Source organism: Salvelinus fontinalis, chromosome 31, assembly GCF_029448725.1.
Source record: "Salvelinus fontinalis isolate EN_2023a chromosome 31, ASM2944872v1, whole genome shotgun sequence".
Taxonomy (NCBI): Eukaryota; Metazoa; Chordata; class Actinopteri; order Salmoniformes; family Salmonidae; genus Salvelinus; species Salvelinus fontinalis.
In genome coordinates this window covers 48125638-48140109 of record NC_074695.1, presented here as the reverse complement: position 1 = coordinate 48140109, position 14472 = coordinate 48125638, and the positions used below count along the sequence as shown (strand labels likewise).

At 45.2% G+C, this 14472-nt stretch overlaps 1 protein-coding gene across 2 annotated transcripts in view; it reads left to right on the top strand.

Annotated features, from left to right (window-relative positions):
- Nucleotides 1–7047: 7047 nt before the first annotated feature.
- Nucleotides 7048–14472, top strand: part of LOC129830436 (prickle-like protein 2) — a 120686-nt gene continuing 113261 nt past the window's right edge. For both annotated transcript variants that reach the window (XM_055893013.1, XM_055893012.1), the window contains exon 1: nt 7048–7547. The gene's annotated coding sequence lies outside the window, so the exon portion shown is untranslated. The remainder of the gene's footprint in view (nt 7548–14472) is intronic.

Below are 14472 nucleotides of genomic sequence, written 5' to 3'. Positions count from 1 at the left end.
TCAAAATATGTTAATGAACCAGAAACAGCAACACCATACACCCACTAGTGGTCAAAAGGTTTTTGGCTGTCCAAAGATATGGTACGGTACTGTATTCTATGGGGTGGAATTACAGTACCATTCGAAATAGAGAAATGATTTTCCCCCCCGCCCACAACATTTTCCCGCAGTACACCATCATTTACAATATGCTGTAGTAAATGTGTCAGAGCATTTTACCGTTGATAATATCCCAAATGACCTAATCATTTACAGTTTTCCGTCACAGTGTAGAGCAGTTCTCTTTAATAACAGCCCTTACGGAAGTTCGTACAAAAGTACAATATTGTCCTGAACACATGTAAACCAAAACGACAGACATTTTATTGGATGTGCTAGTGTTCATTGTCTGCATTTTTCACATTGGGTTATGAAGACTACACTGATCTGACAACCAGACAGGTTATTCTACCCTGACACACAGACCCAGAGTCAGTTTATTTCTTACCCTCATCTCTTTCAAGGCTTTTCTGCCCTGACACACAGAACCGGAGTCAGTTTATGTCCTACCCTCATCTCTATCAAGGTTAGTCTGTCCTAACACACACAGACCTCATATCTCTCTCAGGGTAGTGCACATCTGGTCCTGTGAAGAGCTTTGAGGATGTTAACTCAATATTTCTGTTGACTAGGGTTTATCAACCCTCTCTTAACACATGATTCAATTTGTCAACTAATCATCAAGCCTTTAACTAATTTAATCAGGGGTGCCAGTTTAGGATGAAACGTTTGGGGAGGAGAGAGTTGGAAAACCCTGGTACCGACAAAGTCCATTCTGTCAGGCATTTAATTCTATGAATATCATCCTAGCAACTTCTATTCTCTTTCACTTTCAGTCCCCCTCCTCCTCCCTGTCCACCCTTCTTTCTGAATAGACGGGCAAGATGGATTCAGTTTGACTTCTATCAGAGTAATTGCTTTTAAGTTAATGGGCATTTGAGGACAAAAAGGGTGAATGTTAGAAAGGCTGCCTGGCTTTATAATCATCAGGATATTCTATTATGCGCATCAGATGTCAATGGCTATTTTCAGGCTGAACCAGAAATTTGTGGAGGGGAAATGGCTTTAACAGCTACACTACAGCATTCATTTTCATTCATGTGGATCACTATCTGTATCCCTCCATCTCTTTCTCTTTCTCTCTCTCTCTCTCTTTCTTTCTTCCTTTCTTTTTTCTTTAACCCTTTTTCTTGCTTTCTTTTGTAGTCTTTTCTTTCTCTCCATCTCTGTTAATATTTCTCTTCACTTAAAGGGGCAATTTGCAGTTGCTTCTTCCATTTTTTGACCTCTGAATGAATGAAATGTTCCCATTGATTCTTGAAGAACAATTTATAAATGCCTCGTGAGCTTAGTTCAACTGTCGTACCCCATCAGAACCCAAAATATAAGCTTGTTTCCAGTGTTGGGGACGCTATACTCTGAAAGTATAGTTTACTAAGCTACCAATAACTTTGTACTGGAAGTAGTTAATTAAGCTACACTAAAGCTACCCTTAAACCCTAAAGAAAAGTATAGTTTACTTAACTAAAGTTACTTGGAAACAGTAATTCACTACTTCCAAACTACTTTGTGAAAACATGGATAAATTATAATATTGTCACGTTCCTGACCTTATTTCCTTTGTTTCGTCTTTGTTTAGTTGGTCAGGACGTGAGCTGGGTGGGCATTCTGTAACGGTCCTGACCGGTTTTATGTTGTTTTTGTATGTGTTTAGGTCAGGGCATGTGTTTTGGGTGGGCAGTCTATGTTATCTGTTTCTATGTTGGTTTTGGGTTGCCTGGTATGGCTCTTAATTAGAGGCAGGTGGTTTGCGTTTTCCTCTAATTAAGAGTCATATTTAGGTAGGGCGTTCTCACTGTTTGTTTGTGGGTGATTGTCTCCTGTGTCCGTGTAATGTATGTACCATACGGGACTGTTTGGCTGTTCGTTTCGTTTCGATGTAGTATGTTTCCTGTCCGTAAGTGTTACGTGTAGCTATGTAGTTTATGTTCAGGTTTCGTCTACGTCGTTTTCTTGTTTTGTATTTTTGAAAGTGTTTTGTTTTTCGTGTTGCCATCATCGTTATAAATAAAAAGATGGCTTATTTCCCTCAAGCTGCATTTTGGTCTGAAGATCCTTCTCTCCTCTCCTCGTCCGAGGATGAGGAGAGCGACAGCCCTAACACATTCTATGTTTTGTGTCTCTATGTTGGGTTTGTTGCTTGGCCTAATATGGTTCTCAATCAGAGGCAGGTGTTTGTCATTGTCTCTGATTGGGAACCATATTAAGGTAGCCTGTTTTCACTGTTTGTTTGTGGGTGATTGTTCCTGTTTCAGTGTACCAGTGTTTAGTGTTCACGTTACGGGACTGTATCGTCTTTGTTCCTTTTTGTCGGTTTGTTGTTTTGTTCGGTGTTTGAATTTTTCCCATTAAATATGGATTATATTCACGCTGCATCTTGGTCCTCCTCTCTTTCACCCGAAGACAGTCATTACAGAATCACCCACCAAACCCGGACCAAGCAGCGTGGTAACGGGCAGCAGCGACAGCAGCAGCAGCGTACTCAGGACTTCTGGACATGGGAGTAAATTCTGGACGGTAAGGGACCCTGGGTTCAAGATGGAGAGTATCGCCGCCCTCGTGAAGAGCTGGAGGCAGCTAAAGCCGAGAGGCGGTGGTATGAGGAGGCAGCACGTAAGCGAGGCTGGAAGCCTGAGAGTCAGCCCCAAAAATTTGTTGGGGGGGGGGATAAAGGGGTGTCTGGCGAAGTCAGGCAGGAGACCTGCGCCAACTTCCCGTGCTTACCGTGGAGATCGAGAGTACGGGCAGACACCGTGTTATGCGGAAGAGCGCACGGTGTCTACTGTATGTGTGCATAGCCCGGTGCGGTACATCCCAGCTCCACGTATCGGCCGGGCTAGAGTGGGCATCGAGCCAGGTGCTATGAAGCCGGCTCAACGCATCTGGTCTCCAGTGCGCCTCCTCGGGCCGGGGTGTACATGGCACCAGCCTTACGCATGGTGTCCCCGGTTCGCCAGCACAGCCCAGTGCGGGCTATTCCACCTCGCCGCACTGGCCTGGCTACGGGGAGCATTCAACCAGGTAAGGTTGGGCAGGCTTGGTGCTCAAGAGCTCCAGTACGCCTTCACGGTCCGGTATATCCGGTGCCACCTCCTCGCCCAAGCCCAGTACCACCAGTGCCAACACCACGCACCAGGCTTCCTGTGCATCTCCAGAGCCCTGTACGCCCTGTTGCTGCTCCCCGCAATAGCCTTGAGGTGCATGTCCTTAGCCCGGTACCACCAGTTCCGGCACCACGCACCAGGCCTACTGTGCGCCTCAGAGTCTGCCGTCTGCCCAGCGCCGCCTGTGTTGCCCGTCTGCCCAGCGCCGCCTTCGCTGCCCGTCTGCCCAGCGCCGTCAGTCAGCCAGGAGTCGTCAGTCAGCCAGGACCGGCCGGAGCCGTCAGTCAGCCATGACCTGCCAGAGCCGTCAGTCGGTCCAGAGCTGCCCCTCGGTCCGGAGCTGCCCCTCGGTCCGGAGCTGCCCCTCGGTCCGGAGCTGCCCCTCGGTCCGTAGCTGCCCCTCGGTCCGTAGCTGCCCCTCGGTCCGGAGCTGCCCCTCGGTCCGGAGCTGCCCCTCAGTCCGGAGCTGCCCCTCAGTCCGGAGCTGCCTCTCAGTCCGGAGCTGCCTCTCCGTCCAGAGTCGCCCATCAGTCCAGTGGGGTTATTTTGGAGGGTCGCCGTTAAGAGGAGGCCACGGTAGCGGGAATTAACTATGGTGGGGTGGGGGCCACGTCCAGCGCCAGAGACGCCACCGTGGACAGATGCCCACTCAGACCCTCCTCTATAGGTTCAGGTTTTGCGTCCGGAGTCCGCACCTTGGGGGGGGGGGGGGGGGTTACTGTCACGTTCCTGACCTTATTTCCTTTGTTTAGTCTTTGTTTAGTTGGTCAAGACGTGAGTAGGGTGGGCATTCTGTGTTTTGTGTTTCTATGTTGGGTTTGTTGTTTGGCCTAATATGGTTCTCAATCAGAGGCAGGTGTTTGTCATTGTCTCTGATTAATAACCTCTACTGCTTCTCTCCCGGATCCGGGATCCTCCTCATCAAAAAAGCTGACTAGCATAGCCTAGCCTAACGAGACAGGGATGTAATATAATATAATTTCATGAAATCACAAGTCCAATACAGCAAATGAAAGATAAACATCTTGTGAATCCAGCCATCATTTCCGATTTTTAAAATGTTTTACAGCGAAAACACAATGTGTATTTATATTAGCTATCCACAATAGCCAAACACACAACGGCATATTTTCACCATGTTTCCACCGCATAGGTAGCTTTCACAAAACCCACAAATAGAGATCAAATTAATCACTAACCTTGAACAACTTCATCAGATGACAGTCTTATAACATCATGTTATACAATACATTTATGTTTTGTTCGAAAATGTGCATATTTAGAGCTGCAAATCGTGGTTATACATTGTGAATACGTAGCAACAATTTCCCAAAATCGCCGGAGATATTTTGGACAGTCACCTAATCTAATCAAAGAACTCATCATAAACTTTACAAAAAAATTCATGTTGTACAGCAATAGGGGGGGGCGCTGTTTTCACTTTGTAAAAAATCGTTCCCAAATTAAACTGCCTCGTACTCAATTCTTGCTCATACAATATGCATATTATTATTACTATTGGATAGAAAACACTCTCTAGTTTCTAAAACCGTTTGAATTATATCTGTGAGTAAAACAGAACTCATTTTGCAGCAAACTTCCTGTCAGGAAGTGAAAAATCTGAAAACGAGGCTCTGTGTCAGGGCTTGCCTATTCATTTGGCTTTTATTTATCGATATGTATGCACTTCATACACCTTCCACTAGATGTCAACAAGCAGTAGAAGGTTGAATGGGGTGTCTAGCTTGATGTGAGGCCGAATAAGAGCTTTTGGAGTGGCAGGTCCGGTATTTTGTCAGTTTTCGACGGCGCGCGGGGGAAGTCGACATTGTCTTCTAAAAAGCGCTAGGTATACACAGCGAATTGCTCCGGCTCTGATTTTATTTGATACAAATGAGAAAAACATCATAAAGTAGGATTTTTCAACCGAGTTTGATCAGTTTATTCAGCGTTTATTGGGAATTTTGGAATTTTTCGTTCCATGCGTCAAGAGATGATGGACACGTGAGCTCGACATGGCTAGCCAAAGTTGCTATCGTATTGAAGACGTATTCTAATAAATATGGATACAAACCACGCTGCGCTTTGGTCCTCTTCCCCGACGAAAGCCCTTACAGGGTCTGAGTTACAGGCAGTTATATTTGGGTGAAAATATATCCTTATAAGGTTAAGAGGTTTTAACTACTGAAAACACTTCCTAGATTTGAATTTAGTTCAACTTCCACCAAGCTACTGCAAAATGTAGTTAAATTACTAGTTGAACTACATGTACAATAGTTCACTACTCCCCAACACTGCTTGTTTCGCTCCAAAGTTTGCAAACTAAGTCAATGTAAACAGACATTATATAGCCTCAAAACATGTATATTTTTTATATCAAAATTGCCACTTTACGATCAGGCCTTTTCTTTCTTAATTCCTCTGAGTCTCCCTTCCTCTGACTGTCTATTTCTATCCTTCAGTCTGAGAAACAGGGGAGGGGGAAAGTGATTTGGATCAACGCGCTTGGCAACAGACCACCTATTGGCTCCATGGCTAAATCGCAGCTCCCATCTTTAACAGTTTGAGACATCTGTTGTTGAGTTACTGTTACTGCACTATGTGCTGCACGTTCCACAGGTGTCCCACATTTGATCAGATTTTCCATCATTTTGGAATTAAATTCAACTGTGGTTCAGTTACAGATACTGTAAATGCTTGATTTATAATTACCCCTTACAATAACACTTTTGTTTTATTAGCATTTACAGTCTCAATCCCAATTTATATGAAAACATGTATATTTGTGGTGCTGGGGCCATGTCACATTGAACTAAGATATTGAATGCAGGTCTAACATTGAGAGTACATTTTTAAAGATAATTATTGCAGGGGAAATAAAGGTGTAGTATTTAGAAGAGCAGAAAGTGAATGATGGAAGGACTGAGAGTGTATAAAAGGCTGGGCCTTTCCTCTCTCCCACTCTCTCTGTTCCCCGCTCCTCCTCAACCTCCTCTCTCTGCCCCCCTCATTATGGAGAGATGTCCCAGGCATGATTTATGAAGACAATCAAGCATCACAGAGGGAGGAACACCGGTGGAGGGTCATGAGGAGAAAAATATAGTGTAAAGTAGATGGCGGCAGGTTGGTTGAATGAATGCCGTCATAATCCAACAGCACCGGTCATTTGTACAGGTTTTGCAATCAGCAGCAGTGATTCAGAAGGAGAACAAGAATCAGCCCTAGATTGCTCTGATTCTGCCCTGCAGGTTTCTATATTCCCCCTATACAATCAGGCATAACCCAGCAGGACAAAACAGGTTCATGTTGAGAGAATAGAAACATCCCACCAGTGGACCCTGCATTCCCCTTTACTTTCTGTGCCAGATAGAATTATGCATCAGAGGAGACAACCTTGCCTTTTAACACACTACTGTCACACATTTCCAAAAAGGAATGCAGCTGTCATTCACTGACTACCTCACCATACGACCCTATTCCACTACCTCTCCATCCAGAATGTATACTATAAAATCTAAGTATGTAAACGTCTTCCCAGACATTCCCCTTCCTTCTCTCTCGTTCTTTCATCCCCCTCTCCCTCCTTCATCCCACTCTCCTAAGGATAGCAGTGTTGGAGCCCTGGTAAATGCTCTTGTAATTTTAATCATAGGCAGTCCGCGGCGTTGTGATTGGCTCAGAGCTGATGACTCACTCTTCAACAGGCTAGGGAGGAGAAGGGGTGAGAAGAGGTGGGAGTGTGTGTGTATCTTTCTCTCTCTCTCTCTCTCTCTCTCTCTCTCTCTCTCTCTCTCTCTCTCTCTCTCTCTCTCTCTCTCTCTCTCTCTCTCTCTCTCTCTCTCTCTCTCTCTCTCTCAGTGAGAGCCTGCTTGCCTAGCTCTCAGTAGTGCTCAAAGAAATCTCATAACACACACACATGCCATTTATGTAGAGGATGCCAACCCAAATTGAAGGTACTAATCTGTTGTGGTGCTCCCCTGCTACCTTTGCCTCTGAGCAGCCATGATGAGAGAGACACAGAGCTCGGAGGGAAATGAAAGGGAGAGGTAGAGAGAAAGAGAGAGAATAACCGAGTGAGGGAGAGAGAGAGAGAGAGAGAGAGAGAGAGAGCTTTCAGCCTCCAGTCTTGCCTCTCCTCTGTCTGCTGCTACTCCTGCTGCTGCTGTTGTTTTTCTCAGTTAACTACAGATGGACAGAGCAGTGAGTTGTGAACAGTACAGTACTTCTGTCATGCCACTGCCCTGACTCTACTGATGTGAGTCAGAAGAGAGAGTTCCCCCTGTCCACCACCTCTCTACGACTACAGCTCCGGAACCCTGCAGCCACAGGCAGATAGCTACAGAGGTGAGTCCGTCTGCTTTTCTGTTGTCATTTAGAAGAGAGAGTGAGAGAAACAGAGAGCGAGAAAGAGAGAGATTTGAATATGCAGTAATGAACTGTCTTTTGAATAATTGCTTTATAGTTATGTCCCAAAAAACATATCCATTGAATTGAGAGAGAGAATTAAAGAAAGAGGGAAATAGTTGGCGTGTTTTGGTTCACAGCTTAAAATGCTCATTAACTTGAATAATCAATCTCTGGTATTGATATTTGTGTCTCTATTGATCTGTTTTGGGTCGTTTTCATTAGTCTTGGGTGAGAGAATGTGATGCATTGTTTGCTTGGTGTGTTAGATGACACAGAAAGATGTAACACTGATGGGTTTATAATAGGACTGAACAGACGATATTACCAAAAGAATGTGTGTGAGTGTTATGAGTTCCCATAGCATCTTTTTAGGTGTGTTATGAACTGGCACAGACTGTGTGTGTGTGTGTGTGTGTGTGTGTGTGTGTGTGTGTGTGTGTGTGTGTGTGTGTGTGTGTGTGTGTGTGTGTGTGTGTGTGTGTGTGTGTGTGTGTGTGTGTGTGTGTGTGTGTGTGTGTGTGTGTGTGTGTGTGTGTGTGTGTGTGTGTGTGTGTGTGAAAAAGACTGCTGGGATTTGAGACAGGTTTGTTATGTAGCGAGCTGTATCCCTCTTACAACCTGTATGTGCGCGTGTGTGTGCGCGTGTGTGTGTGTGTGCGAACGCACATGTGCGTGTGCTTGTGCCTGTGCGTTCTAGTGAGAGAGAAAGAAAGAGGTAGTGAGAAAGAGCGAGAGTGGGCGGAGGAACACAGCAGCAGCATTACTGTTTTCTGTCTTAGCTCATGAGCCATGAAACATGAAAATGCCAGTGTCTTTTCAGATGCGCTGATTAGGCTACTGTATCGTACAGCTGTCCAAACCATCCTGTCATCTGTTTTTAAAACTCAGTATCTGTATAGCTCTCCCCCTGGCTCTCAGTGTGACTGTGGGTATATCGTCTCCTCTGTACTTTATGAAGACTGATCCAACCCTATGGACTGAGCTCTTTGGGCAGGGGTAGAGCAGGGAGAGCTACACTACAGTAATCTTATTGCCCGTGACAGAGTTGATAACTGCCTCCTTTTCCTATTGGCAGCTCCAGACTGTTATCTAAGCCATAAAAATGGCATTCCAAGCCAGCATGGGGAAAGGGTTCAGTGACAGTCCGGGGTGTTTTCCTGCTGCAGCTTTTTCTGTTCGGTAGTGTCTATTGCTATTGACAGGCTCTGGTTGTTTTTCAATATATAATAGATTGTCTATTCAGTTTAAAACACCTCCCTGTTAGTGTGTAAACACAGAGGCCATTTCTATTTCCTTCGTCAGTTACTGTAAAATAACAGAGGAAAAGACTGTTGGGCAGAAATGGTGAGGAATTGTGTTTCATGGCAAATTCATGTATAGAACAAGGACAACTGCAGCTTCAAAGCATGCCTTCCTGGACAACTGCAGCTTCAAAGCATGCCTTCCTGGACAACTGCAGCTTCAAAGCATGCCTTCCTGGACAACTGCAGCTTCAAAGCATTCCTTCCTGGACAACTGCAGCTTCAAAGCATGCCTTCCTGGACAACTGCAGCTTCAAATCATGCCTTCCTGGACAACTGCAGCTTCAAATCATGCCTTCCTGGACAACTGCAGCTTCAAAGCATGCCTTCCTGGACAACTGCAGCTTCAAAGCATTCCTTCCTGGACAACTGCAGCTTCAAAGCATGCCTTCCTGGACAACTGCAGCTTCAAAGCATGCCTTGCTGGACAACTGCAGCTTCAAAGCATTCCTTCCTGGACAACTGCAGCTTCAAAGCATGCCTTCCTGGACAACTGCAGTTTCAAAGCATTCCTTCCTGGACAACTGCAGCATCAAAGCATGCCTTCCTGGACAACTGCAGCTTCAAAGCATTCCTTCCTGGACAACTGCAGCTTCAAAGCATGCCTTCCTGGACAACTGCAGCTTCAAAGCATGCCTTGCTGGACAACTGCAGCTTCAAAGCATTCCTTCCTGGACAACTGCAGCTTCAAAGCATGCCTTCCTGGACAACTGCAGTTTCAAAGCATTCCTTCCTGGACAACTGCAGCATCAAAGCATGCCTTCCTGGACAACTGCAGCTTCAAAGCATTCCTTCCTGGACAACTGCAGCTTGAAAGCATGCCTTCCTGGACAACTGCAGCTTGAAAGCATGCCTTCCTGGACAACTGCAGCTTCAAAGCATTCCTTCCTGGACAACTGCAGCTTCAAAGCATTCCTTCCTGGACAACTGCAGCTTCAGAGCATGCCTTCCTGGACAACTGCAGCTTCAAAGCATGCCTTCCTGGACAACTGCAGCTTCAGAGCATGCCTTCCTGGACAACTGCAGCTTCAAAGCATGCCTGCCTGGACAACTGCAGCTTCAAAGCATTCCTTCCTGGACAACTTCAGCTTCAAAGCATGCCTTCCTGGACAACTGCAGCTTCAGAGCATGCCTTCCTGGACAACTGCAGCTTCAAAGCATTCCTTCCTGGACAACTGCAGCTTCAAAGCATGCCTTCCGGGACAACTGCAGCTTCAAAGCATTCCTTCCTGGACAAATTCAGCTTCAAAGCATTCCTTCCTGGACAACTTCAGCTTCAAATCATGCCTTCCTGGACAACTGCAGCTTCAAATCATGCCTTCCTGGACAACTTCAGCTTCAAAGCATGCCTTCCTGGACAACTTCAGCTTCAAAGCATACCTTCCTGGACAACTGCAGGTTCAAAGCATGCCTTCCTGAGAATCCTATTACAGAGTCCTTGTCATATGGCAGAGGTCTGGATAATACGTTGGGAATCCATGACAACGTATTGTTTTCTAAGTTGTTATGGTGAGAATATCCTCCATGTTGGTTTTCTAACACTTATGGATGCTACTTCTGTCTCAGTCTATTCCACTGCTGTCTGTCAGTCAGTCTATGTGATATACAGAGAGATGCGTAAGCTCCCTACTGACCCTTTCACATCCCTTTACCCCTCCTCCCTCCGTCCCTCCATCTCTCCATCTCTCTCCAACTGTGACTGAAGTGCTGTCTCTCCACTTTTACAGAACCGACCCCCCCCGCCCCTCTTCTCCCGCTAGCTCTGTCGCCACAGAAACAGACGATTCTGGAAGGTTGGAAAAAGAAACAGAGCTCCTGAATGCTCTGCCTCATGCAGCACTATGCTCTAGTTATCTGTATTGCCTGTGTGAATCTGAGTTGCCCGAGGCTCAGATGGTTCCATTGGTTAGTGATTGGTGCTGGCAACACCAAGGTTGTGGATTCCTTTCCCGCATGGGTCACTGTTGGTTACTGAATCTGTGTGTTCACTGTGTGCTTCGGATGAAAGGGCCTGCTCAATGACCATGTCATGACTGGTATGGTGATGTGGCTAATTTAACATTGGAGCTGGAGGGTTACAGGCTTGTTTATGCTTAAACACACATGACACAGACACAAAGGATACTGTGTGTGTGTGTGTGGAGCTCATTAATAATGTAATGTAGCAATACTAAGCCAGTTAATAATGGATGTTGCTGAATCTTTCTCGCCTGCGTTCGATAGGATCCTCAGTGTGAATGATGTTTGAAACTTTTTTAACCTTTATTAACTAGGCAAGTCAGATCAGAACAAATTCTTATTTACAATGATGGCCTACCCTGGCCAAACCCAGACGACTCTGGGTTTGGGACTTCCAATCACGGTCGCTTATGATACAGCCTGGAATCGAACCAGGGTCAGTAGTGACCCCTCTAGCACTGAGAGGCAGTGCCTTAGACCCCTGCGCCACTCGGGAGCCCCATGATGAAGAGTTGTTTATCCAGTCATCACAGAGACCATAATGCAGATGTTGTGGCGCTATGTGAGAAGCTATGCCATGCTAATGTGTACATGGAGTCATGGGTACATCTCTAAGAGGTTTCCACACCTGGATTGCTCGACATTTTCCAATCATTTTTTTCTACATTCTTCAAGCTCTGTCAAATGGGTTGTTGATCATTGCTAGACAACCATTTTCAGGTCGGCCAAATATTTTCAAGTAGATTCAAGTCAAAACAGTAACACGGCCACTCCAGTGTAGATTTGGCCTGTTTTAGGTTATTGTCCAGCCGAAAGGTGAATTAATCTCCCAGTGTCTGGTGGAAAGCAGACTGAACCAGGTTTTCCTCTAGTATTTTTCCTCTAGTATTTACTTAGCTCCATTCTGTTTATTTTTTATCCTGAAAAACTCCCCAGTCCTTAACAATTACAATCACACCCATAACATGATGCATCCACCACTATGCTTGAAAATATGGAGAGTGGTACTCGGTGATGTGTTGTGTTGGATTTGCCCCAAACATAACACTTTGCACTCATGACAAAAGTAAGTTAATTGCTTTGCCAAATGTTTTGCAGTATTACTTTAGTGCCTTGTTGCAAACAGGATGCATGTTTTAGAATATTTTTAGTCTGTACATACTTCCGTCTTTTTACTATGTCAATTAGGTTAGTATTGTGGAGTAACTACAATGATGTTGATCCAGCCTCAGTTTTCTCCTATCACAGCCATTAAACTCTGTAACTGTTTTAAAGTCACTATTGGCCTCATGGTGAAATGTCTGTATCTGTGTAGTGACTGGGTGTGTTGATACACCATCCATAGTGTAATTAATAACTTCACCATGCTCAAAGGGATATTCAATGTCTGCTTTTTTTTATACATCTTACAATAGGTACCCTTTGCGACGAATTGGAAAACCTCCCGGGTCTTTGTGGTTGAATCTGTGATTGAAATTCACTACTCGACTGAGGGACCTTACATATGTACGTGATGTTCAAACACCATTATTGCACACAAAGTGAGTCCATGCAACTTATTATGTGACTTGTTAAGCACATCTTTTACCCCCTGAAGTTATATAGGCTTGACATAACAAAGGAGTTGAATACTTTTTGACTCAAGACATTTCAGCTTTTCAGCTAGAATTTATTTGTTAAACATTTCTAAAAACATTATTCCACTTTGACATTATGGGGTATTGTGTGTAGGCCAGTGACACGTTTTTTATTTGTTTCATCAATTTGAAATTCAGGCTGTAACACAGAAAATGTGGAAACAGTCAAAGGGTGTGAATACTTTCTGAAGGCACTGTAAACCCATGTCTGGATCATGCACATGCTAAATAACACTGTCCGAGTTCAGTCACATACACACACTCTGTGTTTGCCATATATACGTGCGTAGGTTCTCCAGATGGTTTGAGCAAGAAGTGTGTAGTGTTATTGATTCATCACAATTCAAAAACATGAACATCCGTCAAACCTTTGCAGGTGCACAACACATGAAATAAGAAGGAAGCCGGCACACTGTCTGCACACAGAACTCCCAAAGTAATATCTATGTGAGTGTGGGTATTCATCTTTTTAGAATGATGAATCACATGGTCACACTGCTGCTAGTGCTGACAGTGACTCATCCCTACGGCTTTAGGTCAATATAAACCCTTCTTAAACGAACGTCACGAAAAGATCTCTGGAATGAGTTTGTGGCCCCGTGGAAACATCTGCTCGCTGAGTGTTGTCACTGTCACTGAACCGCAACACGGTCACTCTCACACAGGACCCAGTGAGACTGCCTTTAGAGAGTGTCTGATTAAATTAGGTTTGGAAATGTACACTTAGGCAGGAGATACTGTGGGAGATCCACACCAATCTAGGTTGTTTTCCTCCTTGGAAGATATATTTTGGATCCCTGCCTGCTGTGAGGTATTACGTCATTGATCCCCCAATGTGTGATTTCCTTTTATATCTGGCCAGCAATATTATTAGAACTATACTCTGTGGAGACTGGAGTCTTTCTATTCATTCAGTGGCCCAGTTTACATAACATAAGAACATGTAAGAACATGTAGCCTGACTGTCCATCCACATTTCTCAGGCCAAATGCCACGCTCACTAGCATTTCTTCTCCACAATGAGTCTGGATTTGTTTTTCTCCCGACGTCTAATAAAACGCAAACTCATTCTAACCATTCTGATTGGTCCTAGCAACCGATAGGTTGTGCCAGAGCCAGCCTACATAAATCATGAATCGTGTAATTGGCCTTGATACTCTGATTGGTTAAAGACGATCCAATCGCTGATTAATTTGTTTTGTACAACACCCCTCAATTTGACGTTAGCACCAACAACTTCTAGGATGATAGTTTGGGACAATATATGGAGCAATCGAATTCAATTCAGGATGATTCGTCAAACCCTTACCATAAAATTTGAAGTTATCACATTTAAGCTCACATTTTTTTAATATCGAGGACCAGGAGCGGGCCGGTCGCTTTTGCGCGGGAACCTGTAGAGCCAGCTGAGCTAGAACCGGCTGAAGCGCGGGAGCCTGTAGAGCCGGCTGAGGCGCGGGAGCCTCTAGAGCCGGCTGAGGCGCGGGAGCCTGGGGAGCCGGCTGAGGCGCGGGAGCCTGACGAGCCGGTTGAAGGCATGGGGAGCCTGCCGAGCCAACTGAGGATTGAGAACCTGTCGAGCCAGCTGAGGCATGGAAGCCTGACGAGCGAGCCGAGGCACCCCCGGTTGCTTCGGCAGCGGCACTTGCACCCGACGTCACCGGTAAAAAAAGAATGAAATGTACATATTCCCTGTTGTTTCCCCTTGGTGAGGGATTATTCTGTAACGTTTACGCTGGGAGTCGGGAAGCAAGTCCAGGGAGTGCAAATGCAATAATACAACGTGAACATAGTACAACATGAAAAAGAAATAGAGTCTATAATGCCTGAGGAAAGAACCAACGGGAGAGACAGATATAGGGGAGGTAATCAGGAAGGTGATGGAATCCAGGTGAGTGTCTTGAGATGCAGGTGCGCGTAACGATGGTGGCAGGTGTGGGTAATGATGAGACAACGATAGACGTC